The following is a 25,349-nucleotide window of genomic DNA, read 5'->3' as shown; positions in this document are numbered from 1 at the left end:
CCACTACGGTCATGCCATCATCAAACCTGGAGCCTGAGTTGGAGCCAAATTTTGCCATTCATTCGTGTGTGTATAGGGAGAATAGTAGGGGGTAAAATCCGCAGCCTTGCGGAGCCCTGTTATTGAAGAGTATTGTGGAGGAGGTGTTTTTTTCCTTACTGATTGGGGTCTATGGGTCAGAATCCTGAGAATCCAGTTGTAGAGGGAGGAGCCAAGTCCTAGGTTTTGGAGTTTTGATATGGGCTTATCTGGGATTATGGTGTTGAAGGCGGGCCACCCTGTACTTTGTCCCAGGAAGAAGGCTGCCAGCCACCGCCGTTCGCCGGTCGCAGGTGGCAGAGGTGGTCAGCGCCACCAGCAACACCATCCGGGTCGACCTGCATGACCTCCTCAGGGCGACCAGCGCCAGTAGGCAGCACAGTGCCTCTGGCACTAACCTCAGTCCCACACACCCGTAACCAACCCCCAACCCTCTGGAGGGTGACAGTACCCCCACCCTGCACCACATGCTGGCACCCGTACCGTCCACAATGGCCGACTGCCCTGGCCACCAGCTACCCGCCTGCTGGGCTGCATGCATCGGACTTTCTAACACTGACTTTTTCTGTTCCACCGCCCCTCCCGCCTTCCCCCCGCCCCGCCGTCCCCAGGAGAAGACGGCCCATAATCAACAGGAGCGGGAGAAAATTGGAGAGGAACCACCGGACATGTGACCCCCCCACCATGGCTGAGCAAAGAGCCCTGCCACAGTTCAGAGGAAAGGGAAGTCACCAGGGTGGAGGTTGGCCATGGGTGAGGCAGTGAGACATCACATGGTCGCGGTTTCCCATGCCACGTGTGTCAACCCCCCATGGTTAGGAATGTTGGCAGCATTACCTAGGCGCTGGCCGACGTTGCGCAGGTTAAAGTCGAACAGGTTTGTTTTGAATCACTAGCTTTCGGAGCACTGCCCTTGCAGTGCCAGATGCGCCATGATCTGGCAGATATGTCGTATTGCCCCCCTTCTCAGATGGAGTCTTCAACGGCATGTCCGTTCTGGCATTCTCTCGAATGACACGGGCGGCCGATACTCGCGGGGCCTCATACGGCGTCTCCTTTGTACTTCCTCCTCCTTGGCCTGTTGGACGGCCAGTTGTCCATCCTGTGCATCTGCCTCCTGTTCCTCTGGGGCAGGCTCCACTGCTGCAGCTTCCTCCTCCTAAGGCAGTTCCAGCTCATACAGACGCAGCGCATCCCCCAGGACTGGTACCTGTCCGGCACCCCCAGGCATTACTGTAGGCATTGTCCTTGGGTGGACCATGTGATGCCCCGCCTGCGGCTGGCAGCTGGGAGGGTGATATATGTGAAGGGTGTGATGGAGGGTGGGGCTGTGGTGCAGGGATACGGGTGGTGGGGGAACCCAGAGATGGGTGGCCAGTTGGGTGCACAGCAAGATGGCTGCCTTCCAGGCCGTGGCAATGGTGATCCGTGCCTGGACACTGTCCCAGTCTCGTGGGGGTCACCCCGGCCACACGGCCCATTCCCCCATCACCAACCACACCCCCCAGCACTGGCAGAGCGTCTGCCCCACCTCCAGCCAGCCTAGCCAGTGCCCAGCGCGCCAACCCATGGTCGCACCTCTACATGTCCGACCTCCTCTCTCTCCCTCATCAGCCAGGTTGCTGGTTTCATGATTTTTAAAAGCACAAGTAAGCCTTACCAATGTGAATTCTGTCCATTGGAGGCAGAGAATCGCAGAGGCCCTGGAGAATACCGAGTCGGACCCGCTAATGATATGCCAATGGTATTTATTGTACGTGCATTCTGGAATGCATTGACGCCGCTGTCGAGACGACGGAGAATGGCGAATTGTCGTGAAATCGGCGCCCACCGCGAGTTCGGCATCGGAACTGATTCTCCGCCCAATTGCTTTCCCCGATTCTGGCACCAGCCAACGGAGAATCCCGCCCACAGTGTTTTGGCCTCAACTACTTCCTGTGGTAACGAATTTCACAGGCAGACCACTCTCTGGGTGAAGAAACTTCTCCTCATCTCTGTCCTAACCCCATATCCTCAGACTGTGATCTTGGTTCTGGGCATCCCCACCATTGGGAACAGTGTAGTTCTGTTGAGATTTTATAGGTTTCTGAGATTCCCCCCCCCCCATTGTTTTGAACGCCAGTAAATATAATCCTAACCAACTCAATCGCTCCTCATTCGTCCGTGGTGAGCCTGTAGAATTTGTTGCCTTCATAATAATTCTGAGGACGAAACATTTGGAGGGTGAGCTGTGAGGAGGATGTAGAGATCAAGTGTGATTTGGACAAGTTGATTGAGTGAGCAAATGAATGGCAGGCGCAATATAATTTGGATAAATGCGAAATTATCCACTCTGGTACCAAAAACAAGAAAGTCGGCGATTATCTGAATGGCCATAAATTAGGAGAGGGGAATGTGCAACGAGACCTGGGTGTCCTTGTACACCAGTCGCTGAAGGTAAGCATGCAGGTACAGCAGGTGGTAAAGAAGGCAAATGGGATGCTGGTCTTTATAGCGAGAGGATTCGAGTACTGGAGCCGGGATGTCTTGCTGCAATTTTACAGGGTCTTGGTGAGGCCACACCTGGAATATTGGCCGAAATTCTCCGACCCCACGCAGGGTAAAATCACAGTACCTTTAAAACGGCGTCAACCATTGAAGATGGTTGACGCCGTTCAGTGTCCGGGGGGGGGTTGCGGCATCGGGGGGGGGGTTGCAGCATCGGGGGGGGGGGGGGGTTGCGGCATCGGGGGGGGGGTTGCGGCATCGGGGGGTTGCGGCATCGGGGGGGGGGGTTGCGGCATCGGGGGGGGTTGCGGCATCGGGGGGGGTTGCGGCATGGGGGGGGGTTGCGGCATCGAGGGGGGGTTGCAGCATCGGGGGGGGGTTGCGGCATCGGGGGGGGTTGCGGCATCGGGGGGTTGCGGCATCGGGGGGGGGGGGTTTGCGGCATCGGGGGGGTTGCGGCATCGGGGGGGGTTGCGGCATGGGGGGGGTGCGGCATCGAGGGGGGGTTGCGGCATCGGGGGGGGGATTGCGGCATGGGGGGGGTTTGGGGGCAGCGGCGTGCAGAGAGGGGGGCGACGGATGCCCGGGGCCAACGCACCGTCGCCCCCCCCCTCTGTACGCCGCTGCCCCTACCCCAACCACCCCCCCCTCACCACCCCTACCTCCCTCCAACGCCCCTACCCCCCTCCCCACCACCCCTACCCCCCTCCCCACCACCCCTACCCCCTCCCCACCACCCCTACCCCCCTCCCCACCACCCCTACCCCCCCTCCCCACCCCCCCTACCCCCCTCCCCACCACCCCTACCCCCCTCCCCACCACCCCTACCTCCCTCCAACGCCGCCCCACCATCTATCGCAACGCCGCAACCCCCACCCTCAACGCCGGTACCCACACCCCGTCCCCCTCCCTCTGAAGGCCGGTACCCACACCCCCCCTCCCTCTGAAGGCCGGTACCCACACCCCCCCCTCTCTCCTCCTCCCCCCCTTCCTTCCTCCTCCCCCCCCCCCTCCTTCCTCCTCCCCCCCTTCCTTCCTCCGTTAATACACAATATTACAGGTGAGGTCTCACCAAGGCCCTCTTCAGATGCAATAAGACAGCCATGTTCCTGCACACAAGTCCTCTTGCAACAAAGACCAACATTCCATTTTATAAGAGTCTCTTTCAGAATCTCAGGTTCAAAGCCTTACTCACATTAGAGGAATGAGTGACTATGATAACTATTGTGTTAAAACAACAATTTTATTCCCCCCCCCCGGACCCATAGCAACGCATAAAACGAACCCCCCCCCACCCCTCCAAACCCAATGAACAACAAAATAAATTTAAAAATAAATTAAATTAACATAAACAATGCCCCCCTGAACCACCCCCCCTTTCCCCCCCTCCCCCCCCCCTCCCCCCGGGTTGCTGCTGCTGCTGACCTAGTTCCCTATCGTTGAGTCAGAAAGTCGAGGAAAGACTGCCACCGCCTAAAGAACCCTTGAACCGACCCCCTCAGGGCAAATATGACCATCTCCAGCTTAATGAATCCCGCCATGTCATTGATCCAGGTCTCCACGCTTGGGGGTCTCGCATCTTTCCATTGCAACAAGATCCTCCGCCGGGCTACTAGGGACGCAAAGGCCAAAACACCGGCTTCTTTCGCCTCCTGCGCTCCCGGCTCCACCCCAACCCCAAATATCGCGAGTCCCCAGCCTGGATTGACCCTGGACCCTACCACCCTCGACACCGCCCTCGCCACCCCCTGCCAGAATTCCCCCAGTGCCGGGCATGCCCAAAACATATGGGCATGGTTCGCTGGGCTCCCCGAACACCTAATGCACCTGTCCTCACCCCCAAAAAACCTGCTCACCCTCGTCCCGGCATTATGAGCCCTGTGCAGCACCTTGAACTGGATGAGGCTAAGCCTCGCACATGAAGAGGAGCAGTTCACCCTCTCCAGGGCATTCGCCCATGTCCCCTCCTCAATCTGCTCCCCCAGCTCCACTTCCCACTTAGCCTTCAGCTCCTCTACCGATTCCTCCTCCACCTCCTGCATCACCTGGTAGATGTCAGACACCTTCCCATCCCCGACCCACACCCACGAAAGCACCCTATACCATACCCCCCGCGGGGGCAGCAAAGGGAACCCCTCCACCTGCCGCCTAGCAAACGCCTTGACCTGAAGGTACCTGAACATATACCCCGGGCGGAGCTCAAACTTCTCCTCCAGCTCACCCAGGCTCGCAAACCTCCCGTCAATGAACAGGTCTCCCAACTTCCTCATGCCCGCCCTGTGCCACCCCAGGAACCCGCCATCCATGTTCCCTGGGACAAACCGGTGGTTCCCCTGCAGCGGGGCCTCCACCGAGCCCCCCACTTCCCCCCTGTGTCGCCTCCACTGCCCCCAAATCTTGAGGGCAGCCGCCACCACCGGTCTCGTAGTGTACCTCGTTGGAGGGAGCGGCAACGGCGCCGTTACCAGTGCCTTCAGGCTCGTGCCTCCACAGGACGCCATCTCCATCCGTTTCCATGCTGCCCCCTCCCCATCCGTTACCCACTTGCGTACCATCGAGACGTTAGCCGCCCAATAGTACCCAGAGAGGTTGGGCAGCGCCAGCCCCCCTCTATCCTTGCCCCGCTCCAAAAATATCCTCCTCACCCTCGGAGTCCCGTGCGCCCAAACAAATCCCAGAATGCTGCTGTTCACCCTCCTAAAAAAGGCCCTCGGAATGAAAATGGGGAGGCACTGGAACAAAAACAAAAACCTCGGGAGCACCGTCATTTTAATGGACTGTACTCTAAACGCCAACGACAGCGGCAGCATGTCCCACCTTTTAAACTCCTCCTCCATCTGCTCCACCAACCTAGTAAAATTAAGCTTATGTAAAGTCCCCCAACTCCTAGCCACCTGAACCCCCAGGTACCTAAAACTCCTCACTGCCCTTTTTAGCGGGAGTCTACCGATCCCCTCCTCCTGATCTCCCGGGTGTACAACAAAAACTCGCTCTTGCCCAGGTTCAACTTGTAGCCCAAGAAACTCCCAAACTCAGCAAGAATCTCCATCACCTCCGGCATTAACCCCACCGGGTCTGCTACATACAGCAGCAAGTCATCTGCATAAAGTGACACTCGGTGCTTCTCCCCACCCCGCACCAGACCCCTCAACCTCCCCGACTCCCTGAGCGCCATGGCCAGAGGCTCAATTGCGAACGCAAAAAGCAAGGGGGACAGGGGGCACCCCTGCCTCGTCCCATGGTAGAGCCTGAAGTACTCGGACCTCCTCCCATTTGTCGCTACACTCGCCATCGGGGCTTTGTGCAGCAACCTCACCCATTTAATAAACCCCACCCCAAACCCGAACCTCTCTAACACCTCCCACAAGTACCCCCACTCAACCCTATCAAAGGCCTTCTCCGCATCTAATGGCACCACTATCTTCGCCTCCCCTTCTGCCGCCGGCATCATTATCACATTTAGCAGCCTTCGCACGTTAGTGTTCAGCTGCCTCCCCTTCACAAAACCCGTCTGATCTTCATGTATCACCCCCGGCACACAGTCCTCTATTCTAGTGGCCAAGATCTTCGCCAGCAACTTGGCGTCTACATTCAGCAGTGAAATTGGCCTATATGATCCGCACTGCAAGGGGTCCGTATCACGCTTCAGGGTCAGGGAGATCAGCGCCCGTGACATCGTCGGGGGCAAAACTCCCCCCTCCCATGCCTTGTTAAAGGTCCGAACCAGCAGGGGGCCCAACAGGTCCACATATTTTTTATTAAATTCAACCGGGAACCCATCCGGTCCCGGCGCCTTCCCCAACTGCATGTGGCCAATCCCTCTAACCAGCTCCTCCAACTCGATCGGCACCCCCAGTCCCTCCACCTGCTCCTCCTGCACCCTTGGAAATCGCAGCCTGTTCAAAACGCTCTCATTCCCCCCCCCCACCCCCCCACACCACCGGCGGCTCCGACTGGTACAGTTCCCTGTAAAAGTCCCTGAAGACCCCATTGACCTCTACCCCCTACCGCACCACATTCCCACCCCTATCCTTCGCTCCACCAATCTCTCTAGCCGCGTCCCGCTTGCGGAACTGATGCGCCAGCATCCTGCTCGCCTTCTCTCCATAGTGACAATGATTATTGATAATATATAGAAATCCTACAGCGCAGAAGGAGACCATTCGGCCCATCGAGTCAGCACCGACCGTCTGAAAGAGCACCCCTACCTAGGCCCATATCCCCAACCAATCCCCGTAACCCAGTAGCCCCATCTAACCTTTTTGGACACTAAGGGCAATTTATCACGGCCAATCCACCTAACCTGCATATCTTTGGACTGTGGGAGGAAACCGGAGCACGTGTTGGAAGCCCACACAGACACAGGGAGAATGTGCAAACACCACACCAATGTATAAGAAAGATAATACATAAAAAGGAAGTAAGATAACTTTATTGAAAGAAGAAAACACTTGGTATGTATCTGAAACACAAACAATAACCCTCAATTTGGTCTGTTCCACACAGTCCCCCAAAGTTTTGTATACACGTTACCATTCCCTTGGGACATACATTACCAAGTCACTGAGTAACCCCAACGGATGGACCCCATGGTCACGCACCCCGTTTCTGATCCTTCCTCCCATCGTCTGATGTTGACAGTTCAACCTTGGTTGTCGCATTGAGCCATGGAACTATGGCTCTTTATGCTGGATTCTTGGCTCTGTTCCAGCCTCATGAACCCTGATGCACAGGTTTTCTCGAAACAAATCTCAGCTCTTATCAGTTCTTCACACAGTGCAGGGACATCAAGGTTAGAAGCAGACTTTGCAGTTTATGCAGTTCTTGATGGTGTCTTCTCATTTGGATTGGATTTGTTTATTGTCACGTGGTCCGAGATGCAGTGAAAAGTATTTTTCTGCGAGCAGGTCGAACAGATCATTTAGTACATGAAAAGAAAAGAACAAGAAAAATGTATAATAGAGCAACACAAGGTACACAATGTAACAACATAGACACTGGCATCGGGTGAAGCAGACAGGAGTGTAGTACTAATCAGGTCAGTCCATTAGAGGGTCGTTTAGGAGTCTGGTGACAGTGGGAAAGAAGCTGGTTTTGAGTCTGTTCGTGCGTGTTCTCAGACTTTTATATCTCCTGCCCGATGGAAGAAGTTGGAAGAGTGAGTAAGCCGGGTGGGAGGGGTCTTTGATCATGCCGCCCGCTTTCCCCAGGCAGCGGGAGGTGTAGATGGAGTCAATGGATGGGAGGCAGGTTTGTGTGATGGACTGGGCTGTGTTCACGACTCTCTCAAGTTTCTTGCGGTCTTGGACTGAGCAGTTGCCAAACCAGGCTTTGATGCTGCTATCAATTTTTAAAAATCGCTTATTGTCACAAGTAGGCTTCAAATGAAGTTACTATGAAAAGCCCCTAGTCGCCACATTCCGGTGCCTGTTCGGGGAGGCTGGTACGAGAATGTCCATCATTATGTCCATCAATTAAACTTCATCTTCTGATGCTTCAGGTGACCATACGAGATAAAATTACTCAGCGTCCTGGCCTGTAGCCCAAGGGTCTCAGAATGCCATACAGTACTTCAAATAAACAAAAAAAAACTTATAATGTTCTAGCTTTATAAAGTGGAAAACAAAAATTCAGCCTAAACAACAGCTATGCGGCCTATACAACATGATCTCGAAAAACAGGTCACTACTGATTATTATTCATTAATCAAAGTATAATCTTAGCTGGGTTAATATCAGTGTCTAACCAATGAGAGAATACAAAATATAAAAAATCAAAGCAGAGCAGAAACAAAATGCAATATACAAAATTTCAAAAATGAGTGGCTGCAGGTCTACAATATGCCTTCTGAGCTGCTTGCTGTACCTGCATGCTTTCTGTCAGTGACTGGTGTACCAGGACACGGTTATAACTCGAGCGGAGACCAAGGGTTCTGCGGCCTCAGAGTCCCTGTGGCCTCACCGGAGTACTATCTCCCTAGATGAGCGGAGTGGAGCAACCCCTTAAGCCAGGAGCCACTCGGACATAAATACCCCGGCCCAAGAGGGGCCTGGCACGGGAGACCCTTCGGAACGTAGGAGGTGTAATAAAATAGGTATAATAAATTTGAGTTTTCTTCTAGTCATCGCTTCCGAGTGGTCACTTGCCTGGGACATACAGACACCCAGGTCCCTTTGCACATCATCACCATTTAACTAATACTCTGTCATTCTGTTTTTCCTTCCAAAGTGGATAACTTCACATTCACCCACATTATACGGCATCTGCCACGTGTTTGCTCAGTTGCTTTCAGTCACCGTTTCCCGTGGACAAGCATATGCCAGCTCCACGTATGAATGGGGTTTGAGAATGCTCATGTCTACATAAGACCATGAGTTACGGGAGCAGAATTAGGCACGTGCTGTAAATATTGAATGTAAAGTGTTACTGTGTATAATTCAAAATGCCAATTAAAATATTCCAAAAAATACCCAAACAATCTGTGTTAAGCATCTCCTGTTATGTCTCAGGAATCTCCCTCTGCCATGGCACCCTCTGCCACATTTACTGCAGACAGCGGGCTGAGAAGGTGCATGATTATTTGGGTTCTGTTTTCTCTGGGCCCTCCTCTCAACCAGCTGACCTTTTCATTTCTGCTCATCTCTTCCAATGCCCTACTAAAAAGTCAGCTCCAGAGGTCATGGCTATCAGTGATGTTTACTAGGTGTTAGAGTCAATGGCCGACATCTTCCTATCCAGTTTTCAGGTGTCTTTGGAGCCGAGGTATAGACGTCCAGGGAGTCATGACCCAGTGGCCAGTTAGTTCATTGTACGGAAGGATGTTGGGTATACGGCTGACATCCATTCAATGAACATGGCTGAGCCAGGGCAAATGACCCTTCATAATGATTGCATACTGATAGTATTAGCATGCCCTGTGACCTCTGATCTGGTGACCTTTTCCCTGCTAAGAGATGTGACGATATATCTGAGACAGCAATAGCCTTTTTTCCCGTTCAGCATCTGTTGTCCAGGCCTCATCTCCGTAGTTGAGTGCACTAACATGCAACTGAGAAGAAGGCAGCTGCTGTTGCTCTGGCTGCTGTTGGAGAACTTGCTGGGGTTGAAACTCTGCACCTTACCCCCAACAGCTTGCCGTGATGAAGGCTGGCAGGAGGGAAGTACGGCTGAAAGTAAGTGAAGTGCTGGACAGGTGAAGTTCCTTCCTAGAGACTGCCAATCACCTGCCAAACAGAGAAAGCGCTCTCTGAGATGATATGATTGAATTAACAGTCTCTTACCTGGCCATGGCTGTAGCTCTTCACTTTCATGGGTCAAAGCCTTCCCAGCTTGGCAGTTTCATTGAAGACGCTTTCAGCATAGTGGTTAGCACTGTTGCTTCACAGCACCAGGGTCCCAGGTTCAATTCCGGCTTAGGTTGCTGTCTGTGCAGAGTCTGCATGTTCTCCCCGTGTCTGCGTGGGTTTCCTCCGGGTGCTCCGGTTTCCTCCCACAAGTCCCGAAAGACGTGCTGTTAGGTAATTTGGACATTCTGAATTCTCCCTCTGTGTACCCAAACAGGCGCCGGAATGTGGCGACTAGGGGCTTTTCACAGTAACTTCGTTGCAGTGTTAATGTAAGGCTACTTGTGACAATAAAGATTATTATTACTATGTGATCACCTCAGTAACCCTGGCAAGTTGCTGACAAGTTGGAAAACTGCTTCCTGGGCTGTGAAATCTAGGATTCAGTGCTAACATTTTTTAAAAAAGGAATATAAGTAGGCCATTTGGCGCCTGAATGACTTATTGAGTAGTTTCCCAACAAGCTGAACAACTTTAAATTACTTACCCACTGGAGCCATGGATGTGCCCTGCAGCCCTTCATCCCCACCTCAGGGAGAGGCAGGAGAAGGTGGAGTCACATTGAGATCCTAATCTGACGTGGCTATCCTGAACCTTCCAGCCATGCGCCGTCCAGCGCCCGCCTCCAGATAGATTCAACCCAAGGACTGTAAAAGTATTAATCACACTGATTGCAGGACGGGTCAAGGTGCCGCACAGGGGAGAGGGTCCATCCCCATAGAGCAACTTGGTAAACATAGAATCCAACAGCCGAGAAATGGTTGTCTGGTCTTTTGAACGGTTTAAAATAACATCAAAGGAATTATAATGCAAATACACAAAGTATTTGCATGCTAATGTCACAGACTGTAACTTCTAGCAATCTGTCAAAGCTCTAAAGCAGTGCAAAGCGCTGTGGGGTGTTGGCATCAACTTACTGGTATCATTTTGTAAAACATATAACCTAAAATGCTTTACTGCACATGACCTATTCGCATTTTAAAGCCTAGAATTTGCTGATGTTGCTATTTCGTATTAACGGTTGAAATATTTAGGGATAATTTACATCTATAGTTGCACAAGTAATTTTTACTGTTTAAGTCTATTGGCTAAAACATGAGCTGTACACTCCCACATGGAGGTTAGCCAAAAAGGAGGTGCTGATCCTCTTAATCATCTGTGAAGAACAAAGAACAATACAGTACAGGAACAGGCTCTTTGGCCTTCCAAGCCTGAACCGCTCATGATACCTACCTTGGCCAAAACCCTCAGCACTTCCTAGTGACATATCCCTCTATACCCATCCTATCCATGTGTTTGTCAAGATGCCTTCTGAACGCCGTTAATGTATCTGCTTCCACAACCTCCCCTGGCAATGTGGAGGCACCCACCACCTTCTGCATACAAAATCTGCCTGGCACTTATCCTCTAAACTATGCCCCACAGACCCTAAAACTATGCCCCCTGGTGACTGACCCCTCCACCTTGGGAAAGAGTGCCTGCCCATCCACTCTATCCATGCCCCTCATAATCTTGCAGCCCTCTATCAGGTCATCCCTCAACCTCCGTCTTTCTAATGAAAACAGTTTGAGTCTATTCCGCCTCTCCACATAGCTCCAGACCAGGCAACATCCTGGTAAACCTCCTCTGCATCCTCTCCAAAGTCTCCACATCCTTATGGTAGTGTGGCGACCAGAACTGTGCGCAATATTCCAAGTGCAGCCGTACCAAGGTTCTATACAACTGCAGCATGACTTGCCAGTTTTTATACCCGATGCCCTGTCCAATGAAGGCAAGCATTCCGTATGCTTTCTTGACTACCTTATCCACTTGTGTTGCCACTTTCAAAGATCTGTGGACCTGCGCGCCCAGATCTCTCTGGCTTTCTATATTCTTAAAGAGTTTTGCCATTTACGGTATATTTCCCTTCTATGTTAGACCAACCAAAATGCATGACCTCACATTTGTCCAGATTAAACTCCATTTGCCATTTTTCTGCCCAAGTCTCCAACCTATCTGTGTCCTGTTGTATCCCCTGACAATCTTCAACACTATCTCCCACTCCACCAACCTTGGTGTCATCCGCAAACTTACTAATCAGATTAGCCACATTTTCTTCCGAATCATTTATGTAGACTACAAACAACAGAGGCCCAGCACAGATCCCTGTGGAACACCACTTAGAACATAGAACATAGAACAGTACAGCACAGAACAGGCCCTTCAGCCCTCAATGTTGTGCCAAGCCATGATCACCCTACTCAAACCCACGTATCCACCCTATACCCGTAACCCAACAACCCCCCCCCCCTTAACCTTACTTTTATTAGGACACTACGGGCAATTTAGCATGGCCAATCCACCTAACCCGCACATCTTTGGACTGTGGGAGGAAACCGGAGCACCCGGAGGAAACCCACGCACACAGGGGGAGGACGTGCAGACTCCACACAGACAGTGACCCAGCCGGGAATCGAACCTGGGACCCTGGAGCTGTGAAGCATTTATGCTAACCACCATGCTACCCTGCTGCCCCTTGTCACAACTTTCCTTTCAGAAGAGCAATTAGGAGGAAATTAAGCATCTTAAACATTAATAATAATCTTTATTGGTGTCACAAGTGAAGATACTGTGAAAAGCCCCTAGTCACCACGCTCCGGCGCCTGTTTGGGTACACAGAAGGAGAATTTAGAATGTCCAACTCACCTAACAAGCACGTATTTCGGGGCTTGTGGGAGAGATCGTCAATGAAACCAAATCAAGTTGCAGTGTGGAAATTCCACCTTACGGACACAATGGGCTTTAGGAGAGCTGGTTGAAGTAATACTGTGCCATCGTGATGTGCCCATTTGGACATGTGCTCCGCTCTGCACGGTTGTCACTGCAGCACCAAAAACAGGAACGTCGCCATGTCTCCAGGACCTGCTGTTTGTTGGTTTGTCACCTTCACTTGTCCACTTTATTTCTGCATTAAGATGGTGCATTTCTTTTTATCCTTTGACACTAAATGAACTTCGATCGAGCAGTGTCAGGCCCATAAAATCCTGTTCTGCTGCCAGTCAGATACAGTGTGTTCGCGGCTGTGTGAGTCTGTGGAACAGTAAACGTGGCAGAGATACAGGAGAATTGAACACACTAACCCTCACCTCTACTCCAAGCACACCCACCACCACCGGCCCACGGGCTAATCTTGCATCTTGTCTTGTGTCTTGCAGGAGCTGCAGGTGATGGGACGGGCCATTCTGGTGTCCCCCGCCCCCAGCCACAGCCAGAGTCCCAGGTGCTGACTAACGGCGAGGACACAGACACGGATGCAAGCCATAAACCCGGGACCCAGGACACCCCGGAGCTCAAGTCTGAGGATGGCACTGATTTCCTGTCACAGCTGACACAGTCATAGATGCAGTCGCAAAGCCAGGGAAGTGAGAAGTGGGCGAGTATCCAGCACTGCAGACGCAAGTGGAGGAATTCAAATGCTTGCAGGAGAAGGAGGTGGTGCCGATCGTGTGTGCCACCCAGGCCGACATCGTACGGGCTCCAGAGCGGTCCAGCCAACTGAACTGCATCTTCAGGATTCTGAAGCACCACTCGATCACACTCCTGATCGCTGCATGGGTGTCATTGTAGTGGGTCTCCGTATAGGTCTGTGGTCGCCGGATAGGTGTCACAGACAAACCCAGAGCGGATAAACCCTGTCACCGAGGAGCCAACCCCCCAACCGGAGGTATGCCTCAAAGAGGCCAGGAATCATTAAGTGTGCCAGGTTGAAGGCGCCGTGAACACTGCCCGGGTATCGGGAGCAGACGTGCATAATGTGCCCTTAATGGTCACATACCAGCTGCAATTCATTGAGTAGAACCCCTTTCAGTTTGTGTTGAGCGTCCAGTCATCTACAGGTCTCATAGGGTGACATGAATCTCGTTGATCACCCCCTGGATGGCTTTGGCGGTGTACACCGCTGCCCGGGTATCCTGGTCGGCTCAGTCTACATTGAAATGGATGTATTGTGCCGACTGGGCATATAGGGCCTTAGTGATGGCGCAGATATACCTGCGCACAGATCACTGAGATCCCAGACAGGGCCCCACTCGGTGCCTGGAAGAACCCCATGGCGTAAAGGTTCAGGATCGCATGGGGAGCGGGTGTCTTCCCCAATACCCCCGCGGTGCCAGGTGCACCATGATCTGGCAGATGTGTCGCACTGTCCCCCTGCTCTGATAGAGTCTTCAACGGCATGCCCATGGGGCATACCATTAGAGTGGGGAGTGGGGCGGGAGCACCAATACGGCCGGTGTCTCTCTGCAGAACAGGGTCCAAGTGGGTGGTCAGTGGGTGCACAGCAAGATGGCTGCCTTGCAGGCCATAGCAGTGGCGGTTCATGCCTGGACACCACCACAGTCCCGTGGGGGGGTCACCCTGGCCTAACGGCCTGTCCCCCCCATCGGAGAATTGCGATTTGTCCTGAACCCAGCGCCAGCCACGATTTCTGCGTCAGAACCGATCCTTCGCCCAATCGCGTTTTCTGATTCCAGAGTCAGGCAATGGAGAATCCGCTCAGGAATACTATACAAGGCACTAGTAAGACCACTCCTGGGACACTGTGTACTGTTTTGATCCTTTATCAAAGGAACGATCTACTGGCATTAGAGGCAGTCCAGAGAGAGTTCACTAGGGTCACTAGCATCCCTGGTATGGAGGGATTTTCCTTCGAGGAGAGGTTGAGTAGATTGGGCCTGTACCCATTGGAGTTTGGAAGAATGAGAGGTGACTTTATTGAGACATATAGTATTCTCAGGGGGTTTGACAGGGTTGATGCTGAGAGGTTGTTTTCCCTCATGGGAGAATCTAGGACAGAGGACATAATCGAGGAGTAAGATGTTGCCCATTTAAGATGGAGATGAGGAGGAATCTCTTCTCTCAGAGGGAGTGAGTCCGCAGAGAGTTGTAGAGGCTGGGTTGTTTGTTCAAGGCTGAGATAGACAGATATTTAATCAGTCAGGGAATCAAGGGTTATTAGGGATAAGGCGGGAAAGGAAGTTAAGGATGATCACATCAGAACAGTCATGGTCTCATTGAATGGCGGTGCAGAGTCAATGAGCTGAATGGCCGATATCTGCCCCAATGTCTTATAGTCTCGGGATGAGCAGTGGGTCTGTGCTGGGACCACAACTTTTCACATTAATGATCTGGAATAAGGAACTGAAGGCACTGTTGCTAAGTTTGCAGATTATATAAAGATCTGTAGAGGGACAGGTAGTATTGAGGAAGCAAGGGGACTGCAGAAGGATTTGGACAGGCTAGGAGAGTGGGCAAAAAAGTGGCAGATGGAATGCAATGTGGAAAAGTGTGAGGTTATGCACTTTGGAAGGAGGAATTGAGGCAGAGACTATTTTCTAAATGGGGAAATGCTTCGGAAATCAGAAGCACAAAGGGACTTGGGAGTCCTTGTTCACAATTCTCTTAAGGTTAACGTGCAGGCTCAGCTGGCAGTTAGGAAGGCAAATGCAATGTTGGCTTTCATGTCTGGAGGGCTAGCATTCAAAACCAGGGGCGTACTTCTGAGGCTGCAGAAGGCTCTGGTCACACCCCATTTAGAGTATTGTGAGCAGTTTTGGGCCCCGTATAATAGAATCATAGAACTTACAGTGCATAAGGAGGCCATTCGACCCATCAAGTCTGCACCGGCCCTTACAAAGAGCACCCTACGCAAGCCCGCACCTCCACCCTATCCCAGTAACCCAGTAACCCCACCCTACCTTTTTGGACACGAAGAGCAATTTAGCATGGCCAATCCACTTAACCTGCACATCTTTGGACTGTGGGAGGAAACCAGAGCACCCGGAGAAAACCCATGCTATCACAGGGAGAACATGCAGACTCCACACAGACAGTTACCCAAGCCGGGAATAGAACCTGGAACTGTGAAGCAACTGTGCTAACCACTATGCTACTGTGCTGCTCACTAAGGTATATGTAAGGCAGGATGTGCTGGCCTTGAAAAGGGTCCAGAGGAGGTTCACAAGAATGATCCCTGGAATGAAGAGCTTGTCGTATGAGGAATGGTTGAGGACTCTGGGTCTGTGCTCTTTGGAGTTGAGAAGGATGAGGGGGGATCTTAATGAAACTTAAAAGATACTGCGTGGCCTGGATAGAGTGGATGTGGAGAGGATGTTTCCACTTGTAGGAAAAACTAGAAGCAGAGGGTACAATCTCAGACTAAAGCGGCGATCCTTTAAAACAGAGATGAGGAGGAATTTCTTCAGCCGGATGTTGGTGTATCTGTGGAACTCTTTGCCGCAGAAGGCTGCGGAGGCCAAATCAGTGAGTGTCTTTAAGACAGGTTCTTATTAATAAGGGGATCAGGGGTTATGGGGCTACGACAGGAGAATGGGGATGAGAAAAATATCAGCCATGATTGAATGGCGGAGCAGACTCGATGGGCTGAGTGGCCTAATTCTGCTCCTATGTCCTATTGTCTTATAGGTCGAGAGGAACAACGTAAGCAGGGGAGAGACTGCAAGGCACGAGAGAGGGGAGGTTACATCATCATTTAAAAGGTATGCCACTGACAGGCAGGCAGATGATTGGTGAATGATGAGTGTTTGTTAGTCCCCGTCCTACAGTAAAGTCTGGTCTCCAGTCGACTCGATTTCTCTGCCACTGGGCCAGGACCTCCCTCCGCTGGGACTGTGCGTTAATTGGCTTGCAAAAACCACCCCATCTAAAAAGAATCCACGCACAGGCATCTTCCAGCCCAACCCCACCCCGCCCAGCCAAATTAATTTTGGGTCCCAAAACCTCAGAACCCTTACGGACAATGGCAACAGCAACAGGCCTGAATGTTGCACCGCCATCATAGCCCAGAAACTCCAATGTCACTACATTGATGTTGCTGCCCTGAGCGAGGCAAGCTTGGCAGCAGAAGGCCAGCTTAAAGAACAAGGTGGCGGATACACTTTCTTCTGGAAAGCCGAACCAGGGTCAGCTTCTCCTTAAAAAAACAAATTGATTAGACTCCTGCGGGGTGAGCGAAAACCTCATAACCTTCAGGCTCACCCTGGCCCAGAAGCAGCACATCACATTTATCAGTGGCTCTGCCCCAACCTTAGATGCAATGGATGAGACAAAAGAAGCATCCTACTCCAACCTCGACCTATTGCTGTCCCACGTCCCAAAGGGAGACAAGCTGATTCTCCTCAACGACTTCAATGCTAGAGTCGGGAAGGATGCAAAAGAAAGGCAGGGAAGGTGTGGGGAAATCCGGAAACAGAGTTCTCCTGACAAAATGCTCAGAACATGATCTAGTCATCACGGACACCCTGTTCCACCAGAATGACAAGCAGAAGGCCTCATGGCAACACTCCTGCTCCAAGCACTGGCACCTAATAGACTATATCATCGTCCAAGCAAGGCACCAAAAAGATTTCCGCATCACCTATGCCATGACCAGAGCCAATGAGCGCTGGACTGACCACCGACTAATCCACTCTTCCATCTCCATCACCCTGGCCCCAAAGCGACACAGACAGAAAAAAACTCTGCATCAGGAGGCTCAATATCACTGGACTCAAAGACCCTGCGAAGAAAGAGCTCCTCAGTCGGCACCTCACAGTGAACCTGGCGACGACCAACGGGCCACAGCTCCAGAAAGCCCACAGTGATTGGTCAGCCTTAAAAACCACCATAGCCAGCACCTGCGAGGAGACGCTCGGGCTCTCAACCAGGAAACACCAAGACTAGTTCGACAAAAATGATCAGGAGATCCAGGATCTCATTAACCATAAACGCAAGGTGTTCCTGAACTGGCAGGTCAGTGAAAATTCCAGTGAGAGGAAACAAGCCTACAGACAACTGAAGACCGAGGTGCAGCAAAGAATCTGTGACCTAAAGAATAGATGGTGGGTGGAAAGAGCGCAGGAGTCTCAGCAACTCGCCGACAACCATGATGTGCGCACCTTCTTCGGCACATTTAAAACTGCCTATGGTCCGACTACCCAGGGACCCACCCCACTGAGGGCTAAAAATGGAGAGGCATTTATCAAAGACAGAAAGGCAGTCCACATTGGTTGGAGTGAGCACTTCCAGGATCTCGTCAATCAAGACACTGCGTTTGACATAAGTGTCTTCAACACCATTCTGCAAAACGGTTCCCGCCACCATCTCAGCGCATTCCCAGCTTTCCATGAGGTTGAAAAAGCCGCCCAACAGCTGAAAAATGACAAGGTCTCTGACGCTGATAGAATCTCGCAGAAGTACTAAAATGCGATGGAGATGCACCCTTGACAAGAATCCACAACCTTATCACCCTTACCTGGAAGCAAGAGAGCATACAGGGTGATCTCAGAGACACCTTAATTGTGACTATCTTCAAGAAAGGAGGTGGGTCCGACTGTGGAAATTACAGAGGGATTTCCCTACCCTCCACCATGGGAAAGGCCATCACGAGAATACACCTCACCGCCTCATCCCAGTGGCTGAACAACTCCGCCCTGAGTCTTAGTGCGGCTTCCGTACATCAAGAAGCTCAATGGACATGGTCTTCAGCGCGTGACAAACCCAGGAAAAGTGCAGGGAGCAGCATCAACCTCTGCACGTGGCCTTCATCTCGCAAAAGCCTTTGACTCTGTCAACTGTGAGGGATTGTGCAGCATAGGGGCTGGTTTAGCTCACTCGGCTAAATCGCTGGCTTTTAAAGCAGATCAGCAGCACGGTTCGATTCCCGTACCAGCCTCCCCAGACAGGAGCCGGAATGTGGCGACTAGGGGCTTTTCACAGTAACTTCATTGAAGCCTACTCGTGACAATAAGCGATTTTCATTTCATTCTCCTCAAATTTTGCTGCCCGCAGAAATTCGTCACCATCCCCTGCCTGCTCCATGATGACATGCAAGTCGTAATCCTCGCCAACAGAACCACCACAGACCCAATACGTGTTCACACTAGGGGCAAATAGGACTGCATCACCGCACCAACCCTCTTCTCCACCTTCCTTGCTGCAACACTCCACCCCATCAACTTGAAGCTCTCCGCTGGAGTAGAGCTACCCTACCGGCCAAGTGGGAAACTGTTCAAAATCTGACCCCTCCAGGCCAGAACCAAGACCGCCCCGACCTCTGTCATTGAGCTGCAGTATGCAGATGACACCTGTGTGTGCGCACATTCAGAGGCCGAGCTACAAACCATCGTCGACGCATCCACCGAGACATATGAGAGAATGGGCCTCAGACTGAACATTGGGAAAACAAAGGTTCTCTATCAGTCCACTCCTGCCACACAAAACTGCCCCCCCCCCCCGGCCATCAAGATCCACCGTGAGCCCTTGGACAATGTGGATAATTTCCCATACCTTGGGAACCTCTTAGTGTGACAATGAAATCCAGTATCAACTCCAATGCGCCAGTGCAGTATTCGGATGCCAGAAGAACAGAATGTTTGAGGAAAGAGACTTCAATCCCAGCACCAATCTCAGTGTCTATGGAGCAGCCATGGTCCCTGCCCTCCTGTATGCACCAAAAACATGGACAATGTACAGCAGACACCTCAAATCCTTGGAGAGATATCTCCAATGTTAACTTCTGCAAAATCCTGCAAATCCACTGGCGGGATAGGCTACCAACGTGAGCATCCCCTCCCAGCCTAATATCCCAGTATTGAGGCACTGGGCAAGCTTGGCCAGCTGCGATGGGCGGGCCACATTGCCCACGTCCCCGACACAAGTCTCCTGAAACAAGTGCTCTACTCTGATTGGCTACAGTGGTTTTGCCATTAACCAGTTTTTAGACTTTCTTTGGAGAATCATGAGCACCTTGCCAGCTTAAGTGTGTTTTGATTTGTACGGCTCTAGTAAGGTGTTAGTTCAGTACATGTGAAAAAGAAAGAAAATGGATCAAGGCAGTGTACCGAAAGTACAATTCTGGCACTCCTTCATCCAGTCTCTGAATCCAAACAACGTGAACCGGACAGTGAAGGTGATCAGAGGAAATTATTTACAGGGTAAAGCAAGTTCCAAAAACATTTATTATATATTCTAGTCTCTGTTTTTGCTCGAGAGAAATATGACATCCACTTCAGTGATACAAGTAGTGTTTGATTTCAAACGTGTCGGAGTTATGTTGGGGTAATTGGATATTCACTATGGAAAATCACAAGTATAATCTAGGTGCAAGCACATAGTTGTTTTCCAAGGGATTATTAATTCTTGTCAAGCAGTCCTTGCATCTAACGATGTTGATAAAGGACCACAAAGCAATCTGGACTATCACAGCAGGCCAAAAGAGCAATGTCTCTAACTACACGGGATTGCTGTGGCAAAACAGTTTGTAAAAGGAAAGTAGGTTGCAATAAGCATTAGTTATGAAGTAATGACACATCAAAAAGGACTCATGATTGCCAAATACTTGAAGTAATTCATGGTTTGTTGATAACTTATAGTTTGAAAATGCTTTTTGTGGTTTATAATCTGTAAGGGCTATAATCTATCATAGCAAGGACAAGGAAAAAAGGGTCACAGAGAATTGGATATAATCTAATATCTAGGATCTTACAAAGCTTTAATTTAAAGGGGTAAATCATGGCAGGAGAGCTCAAAAACCTATGGGACCCTATGGAGCAACCACGAGGTAGAGAATGCTGTGGATAGCATATATAGAGAGGTGGTTACAGCACAGGTTCAGACTCCGCAGGCAGGAAGGGAATAGGTGACCACTAGGCAGAGCAAGAGAGCTAGGCAGGCAATGTAGGAATCTCTGTGGCCATTCCTCTGCAAAACAGATAAACCACCTTGGATACTGTTGAGGTGAATGACCTCTCAGGGGAAAGCAGAAACAGCCACATTTGTTGCACCAAAGCTAGCTAGCTGCAGAGGGGAGGAGTAAAAGGCGTGGGAATGCAATAGGTATAGTGATTCAATTGTAAGGGGAATAGATTGGTGTTTCTGTGGCCGCAAACGAGACTCCAGGATGGTATGTTGCCTCCCTGGTTCTAGGGCGAAGGATGTCTTGGAATGGTTACAGGACATTCTGGAGGGGGAGGGTGAACACATTGGTACCAACGACAGAGGTGAAAAAAGGGATGAGGTCCAAAAGGTAGAACACAGGGAGTAACAAAGAAAGTTGAGAAGTTGGACCACAAAGATAGTGATCTCAGGATTACTATCAGTGCAACGTGCTAGTCAGAGTAGAAATAGCAGGATATATCGGCTGAAGAGATGGTGTGTGGGGGAGCGCTCCTGGGGAATTGGGACCAGCTCTAGGGGAGGTGGGTCGAATACAAACTGGATGGGTTACATCCGGGCGGGACTGGGACTCATGTCCGAGGAGGACTATTTGCTAGAGTGGTTGGAAAAGGTGTAAAGTAAAATGGTAGGGGAATGGGAACATATGCAAGGAGTCAGAGGAGGAGGAAGTTAATACAATAGCGAGGAAGAAAATTAGCTCTGACAATATAGAATCTGTATGGTTAGAGCTGAGAAATGCCAAGGGACAAAAAATATTAGCGGTGTCGTATTGGACCCCCAATCTGCAGTGGTGATGTTGGGAATGGCATTAAACAGGAAATTAGAGATGCATTTGATAAAGGAACACCTGTAATTTTGGGTGATTTTAATCTGCATATAGAATGGGCAAATCAAATTAACCAGAATACTGTAGAAGAAGGAATTCCTGGAGTGTATACGGGATGGTTTTATGGACCAATACATTGAGGAACCGACTAGAGAACAGGCCATCCTAGACTGGGTACTGGGTAATTAGAATGGAATCATTGGCAATTTAGTTGTACAAGATCCTTTAGGGATGAACGACCATAATATGATAGAATTGTTCATCAAGGTGGAGAGTGAAGTAGTTGATTCTGAGTCTAGGGTCCTGAATCTTTATAAAAGCAACCATGATGTGAGGATGTGGATCTGCCAGCGTTGGACTGGGGTGAGCACAGTAATAAGTCTTACAACACCAGGTTAAAGTCCAACAGGTTGGTTTCAAACACAAGCTTTCGGAGCACTGCTCCTTCCTCAGGTGAATCATTTGTGTTTGAAACAAACCTGTTGGACTTTAACCTGGTGTTGTAAGACTTCTTACTATGATGTGAAGAGTGAGTTGGCTTTGATTGATTGGGGACCATTGCTTAAAGGGATGATAGTGGATAGACAATGGCAAAACATTCAAAGAGCGCATGGGAGAACAATTGTTTATTCCTGTCTGGTACAAAAGTAAAACAGGAAAGGTGGCCAATCTGTGGCTTACAAGGGAAACTAGAGATGGTATTCAATCCAAGGAAGAAGCACACAATTGATCATGGTCTGAGGATTGAGAGCATTTTAAAATTCAGCAAAGGGCCAAGTGATTGATTGATTAAGAAGGGGAAAATAGAATACGAGAGTAAGCACACACGGGGAGGATGTGCAGACTCCGCACAGACAGTGACCCAAGCTGGAATCGAACCTGGGACCCGACGCTGTGAAGCAATTGTGCTATCCACAATACTACCGTGCTGCCCCTTCTGTACTGTAGGGATTCTATGATAAAGAAATGAAGGCAGAGGTGGCTGGAGTGGACTAAGAAAGGAGTTTAGCAGGAAAGATGGTTGATCAGCAATGGCAGGCGTTTATGAAAATAATTCATGACTCACAACAAGCAGCGAGTAAGAAGGATTCTCAGAAGGAGATAGATAAATCAACCATGGTTAAATGAAGGATAGTATTAAACTGAAAGAAAAAACATATAACGTGGCAAAGATTAATGATGAACCAGAGGATTGGCAACGTTTTAAAAATCAACAAAAGATGATTCAAAAAAAATAAAGAGAGTGATGAAAAATTCTGAAGGTGTGGTGATTTGAGGCAATACCAGATAGATGTTAGTAAGGAAGTGCTTATTGGTAACTAACAAGAGTAACTTATATACAGCTCAGAGTTTCTATTTAGGTGTTAACACTCAGACTCCCGGGTTCACTCTGACCGAAACCTCAACCACAGGCCCTGCACTTTTAACTCATTGGCTCCCTGATAGGCCCTGAGCCAGTCACATGGACTGGGAGGGCATGCCCCTTAAAGGGGCTATGCTATCAAATTCCTCCCCCTTAAGTCCCTCAATAGCATATGTACAAATAAGATATATACAATTACTATATACACCATCACAGCATTAGCCTGTCGAGAGATTTCCTAGGTCTTGTGGACCACCTTAATCCACACAACACTTCATTGCAGTGTTAATGTTACCCTACTTCTGACACCAATATAGATTATTATTATTATAATCCCCCAAGTGGCTCCTCCAACTGGGAGGTAATGACGTTGTCACACTTTACAAAATGTCCCTGAGAAGCAGCCATACCTGCAGGATTATCCCCTTCTGTAGCTTGTTTCTGGATCAATGATATGGCCACCTCTGGACATCTGGATCCCCTTTGTTCCAATCCCACTACCGAAGACAGGTGCTGCCAGCCAGCTCCAACTGTACCGAGATTGGGGCTGTGGTCCCTCGGCGTCTTGTGTGGCCAATGTGTTTCTGTTCAAATCTACCACGCACGAGACTGGGCCTGATTTGGACACGATTTGAATTGGTAACCATAGTGGGCCTGAGGCAAAATTTCTGACAAGGACCAGGTCACCCACATAGAATGGCGGTCCCCATTTCGCAAAATGTGCTGATCCCTCTGGGACACTTGCCGTGCCTCCACCCTCACTGCCAAATTTGTGAAAACCAAATCCAACCGGGTTCTTAAACAATGGCCCATCAGCAATTCTGCCAGTGTGACACCTGTACTGGCATGGGGGATAGCATTATAAGATAAAGGAAAGTTGTCCAACCTAAGACATAGTGATCTGCTGGACTGCTTCTTCATAGCTGTCTTGGACATTTGCACAGCTCTCTCCGCTAACCCGTTTGAGGCAGGGTCATAGGGCACTGTTCTGGTATGGGCAGTGCCATTCCTTCTGACAAAGTGCTGCGATTCCTCACCAGTGAAGGGAGGTGTTGTCAGGTTTCTTATAAGGTTGTAGGTTGTTGGCCCATGAACTGCTAATAGGATAACCTTATGTTAGAGATGGTGTACAGACCACCAAACTGCAGTGGTAATGTTGGGAATAGCATTAGGCAAGAAATCAGAAATGCATGGGACAATGGAACATCTGTGATTATGGGTGACTTTAATCTGCATATATTGGGCGAGTCAAAGTAGTCACAGTACAATAGAGGAGGAATTTCTGGAGTGTGTACGGGATGGGCTTCTGGACCAATACAGTGAGGACCGGGTGTTGTGCAATGAGAGAGGATTAGTTGGCAATCTAGTCGTGGGGGAACCCTTGGGGATTAATGACCATAATATGATCAAATTCTTTGTCAAGATGGATCATGAGGTAGTTGATTCTGAGACCAGGGTCCTGAACCTCAATCAAGGTAACTATGGTGGTATGAGGTATGAGCTGGCAATGACGGACTGGGAAACATTACTGAAAGGAAGGGCAGTGGGCAGGCAATGGCAGCCATTCAAGGAACGAATAGGTGAACTCCAAAGTAGTTTATTCCTATTTGGCACAAGAGTAGAAAGGGAACTAGGGGCAAACCATGGCTTACAAGGGAAATTAGTGATGGTATTAGATTCACAGAAGATGCATACAAATTAACAAGAAAAAGCAATAGACCTGAGGATTGGGAACAGTTTAAAATTCAGTAAAGGCAGGCCAAGCGATTGATTAAGAAGGGAAAAATACAATATGAAAGTAAGCTAGTGGGGAACATAAAAACTGTCTGTGAAAGTTTCCATAGGTATGTAAAGAGAAAAAAATTAATAAAAACTAATGTAGGCCCCTTACAGTCAGAAACGGGGGAATTCATAACTGGGAACAAAGAAATGGCGGATTGCATTGAATGGCTGCGTCTGTGCTGTACAATATATGTTGCCATTCATAATTCCCTTGAGTCATCTAAAAGCCATTTACCAGGGATATTGGAACAGGGACCAGAACCATCCTATGGAGGATCCTCCAGTTGACAGATTCAAACACAGTCTGCAGCTATTTATCTTTTTTCCTTTATCCCTTAGTAGGATTTGGGTGTCGATCACAAGTCTTGTATTTGTTGTCTCTCCTTAATTGCCCTTGAACTGGGTGGCTTGTGAGGCCATTTAACCATTGTGGCGCGGCACGGTGGCACAGTGGTTAGCACTGCTGCTTCACAGCGCCAGAGACCCAGATTCAATTCCGGCCTTGGGTAACTCACTTTCTCCCTGTGTCTGCTTGAGTTTCCTCCGGATGCTCCCAAAGTCCAAAGAAATGCGGGTTAGGTGAATTGGCCATGCTAATTTACCCCTTAGTATCCAAAGATGTGCAGATTAGGGGGGTTACGAAATTGGGTGAGGGGAGTGGGCTTGGTAAGGTGCTTTTTCAGAGGGTTGGGGCAGATACGATGGGCTGAATGGCCTCCTTCTGCACTGTGTGAATTGTACGGTTAACAGTCAACCACATTGCTGTGGGTCTGGAGTGACATGTCGACCAGACCAG

The sequence above is a fragment of the Scyliorhinus canicula genome, chromosome 10, assembly GCF_902713615.1.
Source record: "Scyliorhinus canicula chromosome 10, sScyCan1.1, whole genome shotgun sequence".
NCBI classification, from domain to species: Eukaryota; Metazoa; Chordata; class Chondrichthyes; order Carcharhiniformes; family Scyliorhinidae; genus Scyliorhinus; species Scyliorhinus canicula.
This window is presented reverse-complemented; position numbering follows the sequence as displayed.